Raw genomic sequence first — 19,942 nt, 5'->3', positions numbered from 1 at the left:
ACATACCAGCTGATAACTTTCCAAATAACAGAAGCTATTGAATCACAGAATCATAGAACACTGGGTTGGAAGGGACCTCAAGGATCATCTGGTTCAAACTTTCTTAGCAAAAGAACAGTCTAGACAAGATTCCTCAGCACCCTGTCCACAGTGTCCAATGTTGAGGAATATATCACTTCCCTGGGAGATTATTCCAAATTCTGATTATTCTTATTGTAAAAGTTTCCTCTTGTGTCCAATCGGAAAGCCCCCAGGAATAACTTACACCTAGGAGTAACCTGTTCCTACCATTTTCAGGGTTATGGTAAATATTTGACATGCAACGTGTTGTTATAAGAAATGTCAACAAAAATAAATAAAAGGCTATATCCTTGAAAGGTGATGTAGTTGCTTTTCCATTATTAAAAACTGTAATAATCACCCAGTTCAATGCCTGAAATCCACAAGTCAGACATTAAAAAATCCTGTATTTCTCAGGTTTTTAAGATCTCCCCTCATACACACCATGAATTGACTTACCACATAAGAGCAAGAAAACCATGCAATTATTTATCAAAGAAAACCTGTCTGTCTGCAGACACTTGATCACACAGAGGACATTTTCTCTAACTGAGGAGTGCTCTGTCCTATGAAGAAATTGGGGCCAAGCCACACAATCCTCATTCACCTGAATGACCCCAGTAGAAGACTATTTCTGTGAGTAAAGCTGTTGAAGAAGCCAGGCTGTGCCTTTGTTATTTTCAAAGCAGGTTAGCAGCATAATTTTGGTACTGCACAGGAATAAGTGAAATTAACTGTGGCAGATACAAATTATTTACAGCATCTTCTTATTGAATGACTTGGAAGGAATATGTGGCCACATCTTATTACTGATTCCCATGACCTTTAAAACTCTCATTAACTTCCACACAATTTTCAACTGCTCATCCAACATTAACTTCAGTACCAGTTGGGAATGGACTGATTAGAGGCTATACATTTAGCCTCTGCTCCTCATTGTCACTTTTTAAAGTGAACACTGTGGCTGAACAGTACACCTGTAGTTCTAAAACCATGAGAATGGACACTAGCAGGCTAAAATTAGCAACACCAGCTGGCAGATTCAGCTCATGGAAACTCCCCCATATTTTTTTGCAAATTAAGTCTGAATTACGGTTGACAAGATCTATCTAGCTACTGAGAAAAATGAATGTGTATTAAATACAAACACATTTCAATTTCCATTTCAGCAAGACTGCGTTACTTGAATTAGCCTTCCACAAATGACATAATAATTATGGTATTTAATTTGAATGTATTTACACTGAGTTGAGAGATACCATTTCCTCAAAATACGACTTTGAACACCTGCCATTTTTTAAAAAGTAAAGACTGCAGAAAATCTTTAATTAGACCAAAGATACAGAAATTATCATGATTGAAATAAAGATAAATTGTTGATCTTGCAAACTACAAATTTCTACCTTACCATGTCAGTACACCTTGTGTATGTTTGTATGTTCAAGGAAGAAATCCCTCTTTTTAATGATCAGGTCGTTACAGGACTCCAGATGAAAATTTTGCTCATTTGGGATCCTATCACATTTCAATTCATCAATAATCAAAAAAATCACATTCTACATAAAAAAGTGCTTGTGATCAAAGTATCTTCAATCCAATTCTAAATCAGGTTTACACTATTTAAAATTACAAAAATATCAGCCTTGATGCAATAAATGCTGCCTTTGGAAACGTAAATATGAACAAAAACTGTTATGTGACTGCTAACTGGGCAAAAATAAGTTATTTCATTAGATTAAAAATATGTTGTTTCTAGAACTGAATACAAAACAATGATGAGATGCACAAATAGATTCATGTAATAAGTTGCATTATTTTTGTTGTCCTGTGAAGTAGTAAAACATTTTATTAAATCATTACAGGAGAGTACCAACAAACCACATTTACAAGACTCTTTGAGCAGACTACTACTCAGTAATTCTATGTTCGTGTGCATGTCAACACAGAGCTCTTAGTGATGTATCTGACCCTCCCTCTAATCTACTGATTTTTAAGTTTAAAGACAAAATAATGCACTTAGAGAAAAAGACTACAAGTACACTAAAAGCTTAAATTTTCACTCTGCTGCACACTTCTTTATATGACTATGACTGGGTCTAAAACCAAACCACAGCTTTGGGGCAAGGATGTGTTTAGGCTGTCCTAAGTGAAATCCCTCAAATAAAGTGTTTCCACACCTGACCAAACCAAACTTCATTTGCACAGGAAGTTAAAATTTGGGGCAGGGGTCAGGTGTTAAAGAAAAAGCAGAAAACAAAACACAAATACATAATTCTTCCCTGCCCTCTAAGTCTTCCCTGATTTTAAATGGCAGGAAACTGTCCTGTGCTGTCTGGCCTCCAGAAATTCCTCTGCCTCTGCAGTCCTGGCCACATACTCCCTGCCATACCCTCCTCTCACTCTTTTCTATGCTCAGGATCACAGGATATTCTTAGTTGGAAGGAACCCACAAGGATCATCAAGTCCAGCTCTTCAGTGAATGTTCTATCTGGGGATCAAGCCCACAACCTTGGTGTTATCAGCACCATGCTCTAACCAACTGCTTGTTTGTGCTGCTTTTAACCTGGAAGGCTTTAATCATAAACAAAAAAACCCTTTTTTTAATGTCTATCTAATAGAATCAAGGATGAATATTTGGTTTTTAATGTATTCTCTAATACATACAGGAACAAAAAAACCCAACTGGTACCATTCTCCACAACAAGCTACATTTCCCTTTGGGTTTATGGACTACATAGAAAAATAAAAAACATTAAGGAAAAAGACCTCAACCCTAACACTTCCATACTCAGCATTCATTAAGAACAAGAGTATCAAGCTAATTTCCAATGAATTAATTTCAAAACACCTATTAATATCCAAGCAATTTCAACAGCTTAATTAATTCATCTTATTTAGGGTGAAGGAGAATTGATATTTCATTTCTTTCTTTAGTTTTAAAAAAATAGAAGTTCATGTCTTCCTAGCTGTATTAATAGAAACTTGCTTTGATCAAAATTATATCAAGAAATACCAATTTTTTTTCTTTTGAAAACAATTTCTGCCATCCACACTAACCAATACTCTTGTTATTTTTCAGCTGCAAACTTTGAACTCTTCAAAAGGATTTCCCTGTACTCACAAGTCACTGTAGTTAACCTCAAGCATTGCTGAGGAATGTTGTTGTTATGCATTTGTATGTGGAAGTCACAAAAAGAGAGGGAGAGCTTTCTCTCCAATTTTCCTTAAAGCTACCTATCTATCTCCCAATTTTTGAGAGCCTGCAATAATTCACTTTTAACTTAAGTGGCCCAAAAAACATTTCAAGCTTCAAGGTGATACATGGTTTTCTTTTGAAATTAGTCACATGAAAACAGGAAAATAAGTGTCTCTGAACTGATTAAAGGGGCTTTATGACTCCCAAAAAAATTAAAGAAATGAATCCTAAAGCATCGCTTATCCACTTCAAAGTTTTGAATGATTCTCAGAAGTATGAGAAAATTACATCCAGTTTGCCTGTGCTTCTTTTTATATTATATCATTATTAGTGGTAGTACATTCACCACTGTATTTGTAAATAGGAAATTTTGGGATAAAATTAATTTCACAGAAACTAATGTAGCATACATATGCAACCCAGAATAAAAGAGATCAACAGAACACAGTGTAGAGTCTCATCCACCATTATTTAAACTCTGCAGGAGGTGAAGGGTGGCTGCCCTTTCACAAATCTTCAGAAGATGTTAAGCACTAGTAACAACAAGAATGTCTTTAGGAAACCTGTCAAGCCTAATCAAGGCTTCATATAATATTTTAATTAGTCCTTTATGAATATTCTTTACTTTCTCTCTTTCCCACTGAAGCAGTCCTCACACAGACACTCTGCTGTCCCTGCTGTGTGCTGATCCAGACACACCTTGCCAATGGGATGTGTGTGCACTCAAACCATCTCACACTGGGGGGAAAAGGTTTCTGCTGTGAATGCAAAATAGCTTTTCTTTGGATTTGTTCTAAACATACTTAGATGAACGAATCATACTTTGCCTGTAGTGAGCTGAACTCTTTTAATAAAAATACTATAATTTATCCACTCTTTAATCAGAGTTTTACAAATGGCAGTTACAGAAATAAATAGGAAGCTTGCTTCTTTTTGTTCTGGGAGTTGTCAGTGAAGTCTTAGTGAGTTTAAAATGTCATTTGTAATTCTTTGTCTTCTAAAGAGATTACTGTAAAATACAATATTAAGATTCCCTCTAAGCTTCTGAAGGATTAACATTTATTTTTTAGAGAGCAGGAACATAAGTGAATTAACCATTCCTGCAAGTTTATTCTGAAATTTCAGGGATTGATCACAATGGAGTAAAAACACTGAAAACTAAACCCCCACTAAAGCAGTGACAGTTTTGCAGCCAAGAACAAAGTAAGCTATCATTGTATTTCATACAGTATATTTAATATTGTAAATTTTAATATTGCTTCAGGTATTAAAATTATCTGTTTTAAAAAGAACTTACTTTGAACTTCGATTCAGGACAAATAAAGCTATGTGAAAATCCCTTGAGCTCTTGTTCTCATACAAATACAATGAAAGACAAAATAATCCCCCAACTATCCTCAGACATAAAACTCCAAACATAACTTAAAGCATTGAGCAAGATATTACTCACATTTTTAACAAATGAGGGTTGCATTGATTTCAAGTGAATTTTGCTGCACTTTCCATGAGACTTGGTTTTGACCCATTTTGTGTTACTGGTTTGGTGCCTGTAAGTAGCATTAACAGTTTAATGCCAGGGAGAGAGACTCAGACTGCATGAGACAATGAGCAGCTTAGTTTTCAGTATTTTGAGAGGATTGTATTTAACAGGACTATTGAGAAACTGATTAGCAAAAATCTACTTTTTCTAAGTTCAGAAACAAGCTAACCTTACCTAGTATTGGAGACCTCAAATTCCTTTTTATCATGAAAAGGTTGGGAAGAGGGCAAAAATGTTAACTGGCTGATACAGGCCTGAGTCAGAAGGACACAAGTATTACAAGATAGAGTTCAAGCCTAAGCAGTAAATCTCAAGAGAGGTCAAAAAGACACCGATCAAGAAGTATTTGAAGGACTCAGAAAATGACACTGAATGCAAACTGCAGCTACTGATAGTGGAGCTGGTCAAAAAGCTGGATAAACAGCAGGTCAACAAGAATACAGCAGCCTCAGAGCTTTGCCAAAATCACTTGCAGATCCACTTGGCTGAATTAAAATATGATAAGCATGTCTGTAAATTGGTGCAGTATACCTGTATTATCTATATTTGCTTTACACAAAGGGAAAATAGCCACTGTTACAACAAAGTATTTATATCACAGGCAGTAGCTAATTGTGAAAGTCATAACAGGGAACAGTCTGTGATATCATTCTGTGATAAACACATTGCCTATAACACTGGCAAAAAGTAATACAACAATTGCTGTAATTCTAGATAAATTACTGGGTGGTGTGGGTTTTTTTGGGGGGGGTGTTGTTTTTTTTTTGTTTGGTTTTTTTTTTAATGCAGAGTCTGATATGCTGCCAACACCCCATGCTGGCTGCATTTGGACAGACAGATTCTATAATTTTATACTACTGGGACTGCCAACACAGTAGAAGAGCACTGATAGACAAAACCTTCATTTTTGCATCTTTCCCAGCCATGGCAGGACTCCCTGGGTGCTGTATGACTTGCTGCCTGCTCTGTTTGCCAGCAAATTTTCCCCTCCAGGAGTGCAATGGATCACCTTGACTGCTGTTTCTATTTAATGCTTTTGTCTTTCTTGGCTCCTCTTTCAGAGGTTGAAAAGAACATGCAAGGCAGTGTCTGCATCAAAGAAATTGAATTCAGGATATAGAGGAGATAAAAACAGAAAGGATTCTCAACATAAAAAAAAAAAAATAACACCTATGATTCAGAGGAATATAATGAAGTATCAAATATACCTACAAATTATTTAACTCTTAGATCAATTTTGTTTATTTTCTAGTAGCATAAGGAAGAGTGTAAGCACAGGGCAATTCAAAGAACTTCCAAATCTGAGGAAAAAGTTGTTGAAATTTCTCAAATTAACAATGATATATTAAAAAAAAAAAAAAAAAAAAAAAAAAATTAAAAGTAATATAAATTAAACTAATTTATAAATTGCACATTGTTTCCCCAGCTTTCCAGAGTACTTCAAACAGTGGAATAAAGGCAAATCAAGATTTGTAAAAATCAACCTCTTGGTTATCTTTCTAGGTGTGCACATAATTATCAAGGGACTTAATAAAATGTGGGCCCTTTTATTTTTTTCCTCTCTTAACATCCATTGGGAAAATACATTCACACATTTTTCTGATACTATTCACGGTATGGTAATTAACATTATCCATCTGTTTTTAAATTTCTCTAAAAATCATGAATGTAACACACATGATACAAACCTAGGAGCAACCCTACCATTTTAAATTCTGACATCAACATCACAAAAGTCTAAACACTTATTCAGTGTTTCCCTAACAGCACTGTCATATTTGAACCTCAAAATTACTAGAATCAAATATTAATTTCTTCCAGCAAAGAGGAAAGTAAATTTTATATATTAGAAAACTGGTTTTCTAATATATAGAAGATTGTATATAGACAAGGTTGTGTATTCCCTAACAATACTGTTGAATGCAACATGCTTTCCCAGTGTTGATGTGGTTCCTTGTGCTGGAATTCATGGCAGATTTAACACCACATTTCACTTGGTAGAGAGGTTATTTGGCTGCTCTGTGCACTCCAACAGTGCTTTTTTCTGTGCTTTAATATTGTGACAACTATAATAGATATTGACTCTTTTTTCCATTTTTTTTACAAACACAGAGAGGCTACAGTACAACAACAACAAAAAGGAAAATAAACATAAAGAAATTAAATGGCCTCAAAATTTTTCTCCTCTTTTTAATATAATGCTACTACTTCCTTCTACATCTGCCCTAGACAGCCAAGGCTGAGAAACTAATTCAATACTTATATTAAACAACCCCTAACCACCTTCTAATACTTATCACTGTTTAATATTTATTTTGTTGCTTTGGCTGTACACATTCAATTTTTAAAATATACTGCATCAGGATGCACAGTTTCCATAGCACACTTCTGCCCAAAGTAATTATACTGTACAACAGTGTAACACTCTGAAAATTGCTATCTGCACCAAAACTATCAAGAGCCTTCAGCTTGCAGTAGTAGTGCATCACATTTTTCTGAAGTATATGCTGGCACATATACAAACATGAAAGGTTGACAGCTCACAGTGCAGAACTATCTGGCTTTGTGTTGTTGTTATCACCTGGAAAGAAAACCTCTCCTTTAGGCTTATTTTAAACTCAAGTTAATTCCCAAAATAATATTCAGTTTTAAAACAGTTCTTCCTCCAAATATCTTTAGCACAAATTCTTCTCACTGTTCATTTTCCCTTTACATAATATAGCAGTGGCGGACAAAATGAATATTAAATGTATACACAAAAGGAATATTTAATTGAAGCAGCATGGTATAGAGAAAAATAGAGCTTCTATGTTCTACAAAGCAATTACATTGCTTTGAGCTTCTAGTCATGTTGGAATAAATACTTCTGATATTGAATACAGTTTCTTCTAGCCAACAGTCTGTTTACATATAAAGCTGGTTCATGAATGTTTCTTAGTTTCATTGGAGGTGGTGTTAAACGATCCTAACATATTCCTCACATTGCTCTCCCTATGTTGCCTCTCTAGTCACACTGCTGGCTGAAAAGCCAGATAACGCTCTTCTGACAAAATGATGATTCTCATACATAGCAAACACTCTTGCAGGCTTTGTAAGTTGGATGAAAGGTTTTATCAACCTTTGCTTGTATCTCTGCCACATGTCTGTTTTGGTTTTCTCTGATTACCCACAGCTGAAAGCTGTTCTGCCTCTCCCCTGTGAGGCAGCTATATTGAGTCAAGCCAAAAATCTACCTACCCCAGCAACAAAGAACTGGGGCTTGAGAAGGCACAGAAATATGGTGAGGATATGCAATGTACCCTGGTACCCTCCCAGCTTCCCAACAATTCCAGCTCAAGCACCACAGCAGACATGTTGGTACAAAATCTCTCATATAAATAATACTTACACACGGACATCAGATAAAGAAAATCCATGCATTCTTCAACCACTTTATAAGTAAGATTAGATTCAGAACTCATATTAGAAACTCCTACATTTACTGTTCTTTTTTGCATGCTACTAGAATGTAATGACAAAAAAGTATAGAAATACCAGAAATGTAATGATAGAAAGCACATTGAATGCACCTTATGCTGTGGGCAAAGAAAAATGAAACAAAAACCAATCCCATGAACAGCAGGGCCAATTACAAGTAAATCCATGAAATCAGCAGTTACTCCCAATTATTATTCAGACTGTAATCATGAGTAAATACTATCATTTTACCCCATAATAATATGTGTAACAAAAAACATCACCATCAACATCATGAATTATTCTTATCTGTGTCCCTGTAGACTTTTACAGCTCCATCTCTGTCAGAATCTGATTTTAAGAGATAGGTTACTGAGAAAATCAATTCAGAATCCAATGCCTAGTAAAGAGAAGGACTTGATTTGTATAGATTAAGATGAAGTTTTCTCCTTGGTTTGGAACAAAGTTTCACTGTTTTCTTCCTATAAGCATTTTATATTCAATTTTCCCACAAATCGTAAAGCAAATTTTACCTGAAACACCGGTGAGATAACATCTCACATAACCTGAAAATCTCACTGTCAATGTGTGTTCTCACTGATCATATGAGGAAATGCAGGTTTTTGCACTAATTTAACCAAGAGTGACTTGCCCTCCACTCTTCATCGAAATGAATCCCAACTAGATCTGTTGTAAACACACTACTAGTCTTTGTCATGACACTTTAGGAACCAGCATGTGTTGCAGCACCAATTTCTTGGTAATATTTGGAGAGTTAATTTCTGTGCAGCCTCATGTAATCTAATGATAATTAATCGTATTGAACAGGTAACAGAGACTTTAAATCAGATTTAATATCTATCATAAATAATTTTGCAATCCAGTTTGTTAAATGTGATTTTCTTTAGTGCACGCAGACTGATGCCTTAAAAAAAAAAAAAAAAAAAAAAAAAAAAGAGTATTTCTGTTTCAATTTTCATCAAGACCAAGTGAATGCTTTTATTTTTCTGCCTCTGTTTCATTTTCTGCCCTTTGATTTCTTTCCCTCGCTCATCATAGCCATCATAGCCTCCTGCTGTGGTGCTGATAGCCAGAAGTGCTAGTTGTGAGGCTGCTGCAACCACAGGGTACGTCTGTCAGCACAGGCCATCATGCTTGTGCCAGCCCAGTGGTTTGTAATTCCAGGCTCTGCTTACATTAGCCAAGGGCAAACAAGTCAAAACCCTCCTCCACTGAGAAATGAAGAAATTCTCTTATACAGCTTTTCAGAAACTGGCTGCAGCTTTTCAACTAGGCTACTAGAACTAGAAATCAGAAATTAAATGTAGTATCTGTGCACACTGACTTGTTTAAAAGGTCAAAGTTCCTGCAAGGTATGATGTCAGACAAGGTAGCCAGAAGCTGGTTATAAGAAAACACTACAGTTCAGTTGCATAAAGTCATAAAGAGATTTAGGTACTCAGCCCCACTGCTAGCCTGCAGGATGATCTATGCGCACCAATTCTGTCACCTTGCACTGCAGCTTCTTCAGTGTAAGGCAAGGACAACAAAATGAGTTTTTAAAGCCCATTAGAGGTATCAACAGAAAAACTGTGTGTAATAAGTAAATAGCAGTAAGAACACATGTTTTGTCATGTTGTCTCTGGGAGTACACACTCAACATTTTTCCCTGGAGTTTTGCTCTAAATCCCAGTTGTGTTGAATGGTGTGTTTTAATACAAAAGCAAGAAGCCCAGATGATAAACTGATAAACTTTTTCTTAATCTTGACAGAAATCTTATTCATAGAGCACAGCATGCATGTTTCTCATCTGTGTCTTCCCTCTGACTCTTTGGCCACAAGAGAGCTAATACAGATTTTCAAAGATCAAATAAGGTTTCTCATATCTCTGGATTCTTTATAGCACTTTTTGCCACTAATGGAATGAAATAAAATAGCAGATTTGACCTTAATGAATATCACTTAAATAATGCAATGGGCCTGTCATCCTTTTTGGCTTCCTTCTAATTCATTGGAGCAAAGAAAGTTTAATGAAATTGCATATACAGAACATTATCTAAAGGGTCAAATGTATATAATTATCTTTATTTACCTTTAAATATTTCATTATTTAAATTGCCTCATTATTGGGCTGAAATAACAATTCAGTCATAACTCTTTTGAAGTGCACTAAGACTTTATGTCTTGCTGAGATACATCTCCCGAGCATATCCTCTGTTCATTTATTATTCATTATCATCTGCATTTTGCCAAATTCCTTTGAAACCCATTTTCCATTTTAAATGGCAACTTTCCCCTAAAACTGTGGTGCATTCATCATACAGACATTGTGAATGCAAAAAGCTCTGTGAATGCAAGGCAACTAAGTCTTGTGGATATGCTCAAAATACAGGTGCCATTGTATATCAGACAAGAATAGATCTATATTAGTTTTGAAGAAATCTTTTCAGGACCATATGATACCTGTCACTGCAATGTATGCAAAATAGGCAACGTCCTCATCTGGGTGCCCTGTAATCAATAATTTTCTTGCAGACATTACTTCAAGAAAGTGACTATTAGTCACTTAATTCCATCTGGCAAATGTGTTGCAAAATTGTATTAAATGAGTGGTTTTGTCTATTATTGTGATATTGGAAATATATCTAAAAAACTCTTTTGTGTAAGTACTTTTCTCAATTTTTGTTTTAAAAATAAATAATATGAAATATTAGCGTACGCAGTTATTTCAGTATCTTAGACTATATAATAACAATGGCTTTTAAACAGAAATCCTCATTAATCACAGCAGGGACCACTGCTTAAAAATACATGAACTTGAGCTGATGTTATCACACTGATCTATCACAAGAATCCAAGGCGTCCTATTTAAAGTGCAATGAATCACTGTTACAGAAAAAATATTAAACATACACAAGAATTTTAAGGACTGCATCAGAAGAATACTCTCAGAAATATCTAGAAGATATCTTAAAATTCCTCTCATCCATTAAAGAAACAGAGACAGAATCACAAAACCCGACCTTTGCTTTAGTCTTCTCTCCTAGCACAAACCCCCCTTACCTTTCCACTGCCAAAACTGCCTTTGAAATTTAGAGTTACTTCAGAGTGGTTATTTTATAAGTAACAGCAGAATCTTTTAGCAGATGCTAAAAGATTTTTTGCTTTTTCTCTTGACAGGTAACTTTTTTCTTTAACATCACCTTAAAGCTTCTGTAGACTTGGAAGGATTTATTCAATTACTATATTGGGAAACCTCCCAGTTGAGAAGATGAGAGGCAAAGAATATATTAGGAGACTTCACACATACAAAGCTACACAGTATCAGGGGCAAATTGCATATTTATCTCCAGAAAGGCAAAACCAAGAAATTATTTTTAAGCCTTTTCCAATAATCTCCTGCTTCTTTGAAAACTGTGCTAAAGCAGTGAGTTTAGCAGTAAGGAATGTCATTGAATACTCCTCTGGTACTACTTTTTGTCACTACCATTCTCCTGCTAGATCCTCATTCAGCCTTCAAGAAAACTGCAAACCTTAGATTTTCCTCAGACGTTAATGTAAAATTTGACATAATATGTACCATCAGGTAGTAATCAGATATTTACCAAGGGAATTAATTCAGGTTTAATTTTTGAAAGGGAAAAAAAAAAAAAAAAAGAAAGAAATTTTATTTAAAAATCCTGAAAACATATTGGTCTGGCAGAATTCTTGTGGAGATTAAAAAAAAAAAAAAAAAAACTCTATAGAAAAGAGAAATTCTTCCAGAGAATTTAGCATAAAGTAAAACATAGTAGACAGGTGGCAGTTATGACTGCTATTAAAATAAGTAGAGAGAGGGAGAAGGAAATAATCCTTTGGTTTCTGCTCTTCCAGAAATCCTGACACAATTCTAGAAGCTTATCCAGTAAAGATGATAAACCACACTGTATTTCTTCTACCAAATATACCTCTGTGAAAGGCATGCATATGTAAAGCAATTAATATTCACATTACTGTGAGATTTTTAAATTTTGTACTTAACAAAGAATGTTTTAAATCTGATCTTGACTGTTGCCAAATTCTCACAGTCAGCAGAAACTTAGAGACCGTTTCATCAACTGCTGAGAGAAAACTTGGCAGTACTTAATATTCCACAAAAGAGGAAGACCTGAAGGAAAGGTGCAAAAAGTATGGAGCCAGGCTCCTTTCAGTGGTGCCTAGTGATAGGACCAGAGGTAATAGGCACCACCTGAAACACAGGAGGCTCTCCTCAGACATCAGAAGACAGGTTTTGGCTGGAATAGAGTTAATTTCCTTCATAGTTCATAGTAGTTCACATGGGGCTATGTTTTGGATTTGTGCTGAAAACAGCGTTGATAATCTAGAGATGTTTTCATTACTATGAACAGTGTTTACACAGAGTCAAAGCCTTTTCTGCTCATTACACCACCCCATTAGTAAAGGGACTGGAAGTTGTTGGGTGGGAAGACAGCTGGGACATCTGAACCCAACAGATCCAATGGACATTCCACACCATATGGCATCATGCTCAGCATTTGGATTTGGACTTTGATGACCACAGTGGGTCCCTTCCCTCTCAATATATTTTATGATTCTGTGATGTATTACTGGGGAAGAAGGAAGCACAGAATGCTCAGAATGACAGCCTCAGTTTTACCAAGTAATCCTCACTTATTACAGAGCCCTGCTTTCCTGGAGATGGCAAAACAACTTTCAGCCCATGGAAAGAGGTAGATGAATGAATTCCTTAATTTGTTCTGCTTGTGCACGTGACATTTGCTTTACCTCTTAATCTGTCTTAACTCAACCCATAAATTTTCTCACTTTTCTCCTTCCAACTCCCTCCCGCCACCTCAACAGGGAAAGCAAGAGAGCTGCTGTGCGGGGCTTAGTTGCAAGCTGGGGTTAAACCATGACAGTCAAGAAACTCTTCCATTGTGAGCTCTAGAACAGGTTGTCCAGAGATGATGGACAGTCTCCATCCTTAGAGATATCCAAAATCTGTCCTGGACAACTGACTCTAGGTAGCCCTGCTTGAGTAGGATATTTGGACAAGGTGACCTCCACTGCTCCCTTCCAACCTCATCTATTCTGTGATTCTGGGAAATACACATATCAATTTGAAACACAAAAGTTACAAAGGCAGTATTTGGTTATGTATTTTCCAGAATCTCCTAATTTTTCTAAATGCACTATGCCAAAGGTTAAAGTACTACATGAAGCCTTAAAGATATTATGCATTTATGAAAGTAGACAGCAAGAAAATTCTCTCTTTTAAGGTTTGGAATCCATGAATAATAGGCCTTTTTATAAAGTTTGTACATTTCTAGGAATGGCTAGTACCATTTAATTCCATGCCACAGATTCTGTATCAGAAAACAGACAGGAAGAACAATTTATTACGAAAACCATTTATAGAATTTAAAACTTAACTAATAGACAATTACCATAAACTTAACTATGCAACATTTACTCACACTTCATTAAATATTAACTACATTAGAAATTAATTACTAAATGCTTTTTATAATTATTACATCCAGTTGAGTAGAGAAAGAAATGTGACAGATACAAAATGTCAGAAAAAAATTAAAATTATACATTGAGAAATATTAATAATGCACTCTTTTGAGATTATCACAAGTGATAAATCTATAGTTTAAGATTCATTGAGCAATGTATACTTATATTCATTCTTAAAATTCTTTCTCTCAGTACTTTAAAGTATTAGACAAATACAACCTCATTTTCTAAACAGTGAAGGGTCAGTCCTTTTGCAAATTCAATTTAAGGGAGAAAATTATTGAGATAATAATTTTCCACAGAATTCAGGTGATCAAAACTGCTGAAAAGATGCTATGCTATCAGGTCAATCAAATATCTAGGTAGATAAATAGTTTACTTCACATTCTTCAATTTTGCTAATGATTGATTATACCTGAATGCCTTGTGTAACTTAAAACAATACTTCAAGAAAGAGAGACAGTCCAAGAGGGTCTTTTTATCGTATAATAATATTCAATTAAAGGCCATTCCTGAAGGCAACAGTACCTTAGTGGGAAGATATTGTTGCACATCCCAAGAAGTCTCACTAAGCTAAATAACATATCCTATCATTTTAAAAGACTGAGATAACATTACACCACTTTAGCACAGCTCCTTTGGCTACATCACTTAGGAAATTAGAAATGTCATTCTCTATTTTAATTCACCTTCAGGAAAGAAGGTTAACTCATTGCAAGGAAATTTTAACAGGTCTGATCTTTCAAAATCAATAATGAACTTCACTGGAGATATCTTTCCAAAGGGATAACTTCAATTAAAACAGCCCTCACCAGAGATAATGAGTAGAGAAGGAAGGATAGTGTTGGACAAAGAAACACTGGCCCCCTTGCCAAGTACGTGATGCAAAGATACTTATCACCCTGAATTATGCTGAAATATCTTCAAAAGGCCCTGAAAAACAGAAAGGTCATTTTGTATCAAGGAGATTCTTTACAAAGGGGTAAGAGTGACTGAGAGCCTCTCCTAGTAATTTTTTAAAATTTACCAACATTAAAATGTTCACTGGGCTCAGAAACAAAGAATAAAACCTGTTGTGGGAATTTCAGTGTCACAAAAGACAGTGATAGTGATCATATGGCCACTGTTTATTTTTCTGGAGGATGTACAATCCATCCAGGCTACATTAGCAGCCATAAAATCTCTCACATTCTTCAAATGCACTATGGAAGAAGCAGTGTGTTCAAGCAGGGACACATCTGAATTTTGCCTAAGTCTCCATCATAATGTAAAATTTTACTCAACTCCAATTTTACTGGAGAATTGGAAGCTCTTGCTTCCTTTTAAAATATAAAATTTATGATTGGATAACAGTTGCCTCATGGAGAAGTGTAATATAATAATTATAAATCAAATTCAGGATCCTAAATTTGTCTATCTTGATCTCATTTAATTGTCGATCCCAATGCCTTTTTGTCCCTCTTCTTACCTTATAATACTACTATTCAGGATGCTTCTTTTCCTTACAGTGAAAAATAATCACAGTCATCTATGCAGTGGTCACACTTTAAGAAGGGCACATTCGTTTGTTCAACAGCAGGTTATTATAAGCAAAGGAATGCTCAACACAGTATGGCACCACTGAAAGAAATAAAAGTCACCTGGGCAGCAAAGAGAATAAAATACACTCCCAGCTGCATGCATCTCCTGATTATATGTAAATCACCACACTCTGTTTAATTAGCAAGCTCTGCATTTTTCCTTCCAGTTCAGATTTTTAAAGACAATAAAGATATTCCAGAGAAGGAGGTTATAGCAATAAGAAACCTGACTTCATGCCAGTCAACCAGAATTTCATTAGTTTAGCATAGGACCATGTATATCTACCTTATCAGGCAGGGCACTGTAAAATAGAAAAGAAACTCGGATCTGAAAGGAGACTTCTTTCTTTCAGCCATTCGAACAAATCATCAGGAAGACAGAATTCTCTCCCTAGAAACTTTGAGATTGAAGCTAGATGCTTTTCTGGAAGATGCTGGAAAATTATGTTAATTTTATTTTTCTAAGATCCAAACACACCTGACTTTACTGTGCCAGATGTTGTGCGATTTCAGAAACCTAGAGTGTCCAGGTGCTACTCCATGGGGTTCACTAGCTGGATTGGGCTCAGGGGAGATATGTACAGCACACTCAGAATAAACTTGATGACTATAAGCATGTTAGTTGGACTAATGTTTTTCTTTGATTGCTTGCTCTGCTGAGCTGTCCTGGGAACGTTTATGTCAAATAGAAAAAGCAAAAACTGTAGAGAAGAGCCAGTAAGAAGTGTGAGTGGAACTAGGTACTGCAACAATAAGAAAGGCAAGAAGAAATGTCTCAACAATCAAACAGAAAATGAAAAGCATTAAAAACACTGAATTTCACAATCAAAACCACCCTAATTTACTTATTTCTGAAGTTGTTACTGCAGGTAGCAGGTTTTCAACTGTCTCAAAACTGACTTGCTTCAGTTAGGGGCAGAAATTTTTAATCCTTTTCAAAACAGATAGTAATTGTGCAATCCACACAAATTAGTGCAATGTTTTGTTGCAGAACACGTAACAAGCATTTGCTCACCTACCCCTGACACCCCACTTGCGGACACCCCACCCTGACCAGTGCTGGCAGTGCAGGCACGCTGCCCACACCCCGCTCCGCAGCAGCGCCGGTGCAACGCTGCTCACACTACTGATGTGAGATTGGGCTTCCTCCAATCACATGGGAATTGCTGGAGCCAAGGAGCATCCCGACCCTGACCCACAGGCATGAGGCACTTGCACGAGTGGCTGCTGCTGCCAGATGACCCACATGCCAAGCATCCCTGGCAGTTTGCCACAGCCATGGCATCACTTATGACCCTGTGTTAGTTATTGGTGATTAAGGGATTGGCCATATGGGTGCCATGCTGCTCATCTTTCCTCCTGTCATCCTAAAGCTGTGGTTTATAAGGTCTGTCAGACCCCATTACTGTTTAGACCACAGCACCTGACCATGCACTAAAATTATGACACTTGTTGCATGTCCAGAATTAAATTTAAGCCAGATGTTAACTTAGAGTAAAAATACCATTAATGGAAGCATTCTTCCACCATAAATTAATTTGAAGCCATCTATTAATATTATCCACATAACCTGTTATGATTCTATGTTAACAGAGTAAAATATGACATAAAAAGCTGTTTGAAACATGCTACTGAGTGAATTTACTTTCTTGCCTTTTAAGGGAAGGTAAAATAAAACATATGCTGTCTACAAATCATTATTAATTTAAAGCTGCAGTGAGTACCATTTTATGATGTAACTGAATATGCTGATTCATAAATTTGAATTAAATTTATTTAGAGCAGTAGCTTTTATTGAATATATGTTTTGATTTTTAAATAAGGAGATACACATTACAGTGAGAGATCTGAAAAAACCCAGCTCTATTAGTGCTTTGCTTTTCCAATAATTCAAACACTAATAGCTAAAATCCAACAATAGAAGTTCAGACAGTAATTCTACTACTCCCTTGGTGGCCTTTAAGACCTTGGTTTCAGTCACTAATCAAGATACTAACAGACCTTTCTCTATTATTAGGCGATATCAGGTTTCATAATTTCTCTGTAAGAAATGGAACACTTATCCAAGCAAATTTAGTATTAATTGCATGTTGCACTTCAGATGCTCTTTACAGTCAACAGGATTTTCACTATCATTTACACAGGTGTCTTGGTTTGGAAAAGACAGGTGTCTGCTAGAGAGGGCAGGGCCTCCTCCCTTGAAATGGAAAATTCAAACCCCCTCCCTCCAAATTAATATAATTTTGAAAATTAAGGGGGCTCTTAGGTAAAGATAAGGGGGTAGGAATAACAGTTCTTTACTAGTATGTATAACAAAGCAAAACTAACAACAACAACAACAACTACAGCATTAACAACAAAACAGAACCAGGAACCTTGAGGGGATTTGTTTCACAAAACCCTGGGCAGTCTGATCTCAGTGCCCCTGCAGGACTCCCAGAGCACCAAGCTGGAATGGTGGAAAATCCCGGGCTTGTGGATAAGATAAATCAGAAGCTCTGCGGTGGTAGCTGGAACAGTAGGATGTCCCTGGCTGGCAGGGGGGATGTCCCAGAAGGGCAGAGGGGTGCGGGGCCACAGCGTAGAAAAAGGAGCAGTGTGAAGAAGCCATGACAGTGGGACAGGGCTGGCCCAGCTCCAGCTGGGCAGGAAGAGGAGCTCAGAATTCCTGGCCACACGAACAGATGATGGTAGATTTCCCTGGACCAGGCTTGGTGGTGACAGTGAACTCCTTTCGCAGCAAGTAAACAGCCTGGCTGTCCTCTCTCCGATGCTGAGAGCAAGAGGGGGCCACTCACCCTGTCCTTTACCTGCCCCAAAAACTTGCGTGTTCTTCCCTCTCCTAACTTTTGGCCACCTCTTTGTTTTGGTCAAGCATTCATAAGTACCCAGTAGTTAGGCTCCTAGAAACTCATTGGAAAAAATTCTATAAGTAAAAAAGAAACAAATCCAGCCCCCAACAACAGGTCAACTGTATTATTCAACCTGCAGACCAGAAATTAAAATTCTCTGAGGCAATGCAAGAGATTTCCTATAAAATTACCCTATGCGCTCTTTAAATAATACAAATTATCTGGAATGGTTTGTAATCAAATGATGTCTTCTAATTATTCTTCAGCTTCCTTTTGTTTTTCTGAAACTTTCCAAATATAAAGTTTTGAAAACAAAATAATAATTAAAGCTGTTTCTCTAACTGGAGATGTCCATATTTCCATTGTGCTGCAACAACCATCAGGCTGATGTCTTTATTTTGGTTTGCAAGAAACATTTACGTAAAACACATGCAAAGCGTAGAAAGATGGACCCAGCGTCATCACATAAAACTTAGAAGTTTCAAGAACAAAAATAAGGAAATTTTCCTCCCCACCCTATTATTCAGATATACACTCTTTTATCAGATGGCACAAAGCATTCCCAATAAATGTACTGTATGATATCAAAGAAATCTACAAATAACTAACTGAGGCCTTATGTCAACATTTCAATATAAATGATATAAATGTCCCTCCTTTTGGACATTAAAGGATTGATTTCTACCATACATATAATAGTAGCAAGGGAAGAAGTCTGTTTCTGTTTGTGGTACCCATCTGTTCAATACATGCCGTCTACTTCTATCCAATGATGCTTACTCATTCCTGGAATTATTCTAGCCTTTAATGAGGTTTTAATACATATGGACCTCCTAGGGTTTTAACTGAAAACATGGAGAACACTACAGGGAATTATTTTAAAAATGGGAATAAAAGTGTTTGGGGGCTACAGTGTTTGAAAACACTTAGATTGCAGCTCAGCAGTCTTGATGGGGAGCAAAGAAGAAGACTGCTCAGAGGCAACGATGTCATCCTGAAGAGCACAAGATTTTTTTTTCCTTTCTCCCACCATGATACACACATTTTGAGAACAAACACTTCAAAAGATGTTTCATTTTTTAAATTGTATTTTCAGTTGATTAAAAAGATCATTTTTCAATCAAAGAGAATTACATTAATATGTTTCAGAAGAAGAACAAGACCACAGCTACAATCGTTTGGCTGCAACCATCAAAGCCTCACAGAAGCACACATACACACACACAAATATGTATATGTATATATGTGTGTATATATATGTGTGTGTGTGTGTGTATATATATATATATGAATATACACATGTATAACAATTTTACAGTTGATTTTGCTTTTGTCTGTATATTTCAAGAGGTCCAAGATGCTGGATGATTAATACCCACACAGGGAATGTTTTCTTGATCTGAAATCACATGCAGGCAGAGTACTAGAAACCAACTACAAGATACATTTATTTTCCAGCAGTTCATGGAAGAGATGGACAAAATAGATAGTCAATCATGTTCTCAGAAGTTAATCCCAAACCAATAAGGACACACAACTGCATTCACAGTGTGACCAAAATGGAGTCTCTTGAGACTGTTCAAGATGAAAAAAGATCCAACAAGCCTTTACCTCCTCTATACACATACCACCTAATGCTATCAAAAGACCAGTGGCTTCAGTGTTCACACAGTGTTGCTACTGAGGCATATGAAGCCTAACACTCATAAAATGCATGGCAAGAGAGGAACCGGAG

General features: G+C 36.3%; 1 protein-coding gene across 1 annotated transcript in view; it reads right to left on the bottom strand.

Annotated features, from left to right (window-relative positions):
* The window catches only part of THSD7A (thrombospondin type 1 domain containing 7A), a 275,932-nt gene that overhangs the window by 122,053 nt on the left and 133,937 nt on the right, over positions 1 to 19,942 (bottom strand). The gene's annotated exons all lie outside the window — the stretch shown is intronic.

The sequence above is a fragment of the Hirundo rustica genome, chromosome 1, assembly GCF_015227805.2.
Source record: "Hirundo rustica isolate bHirRus1 chromosome 1, bHirRus1.pri.v3, whole genome shotgun sequence".
In the NCBI taxonomy this organism is placed as follows: domain Eukaryota; kingdom Metazoa; phylum Chordata; class Aves; order Passeriformes; family Hirundinidae; genus Hirundo; species Hirundo rustica.
This window is presented reverse-complemented; position numbering and strand designations above follow the sequence as displayed.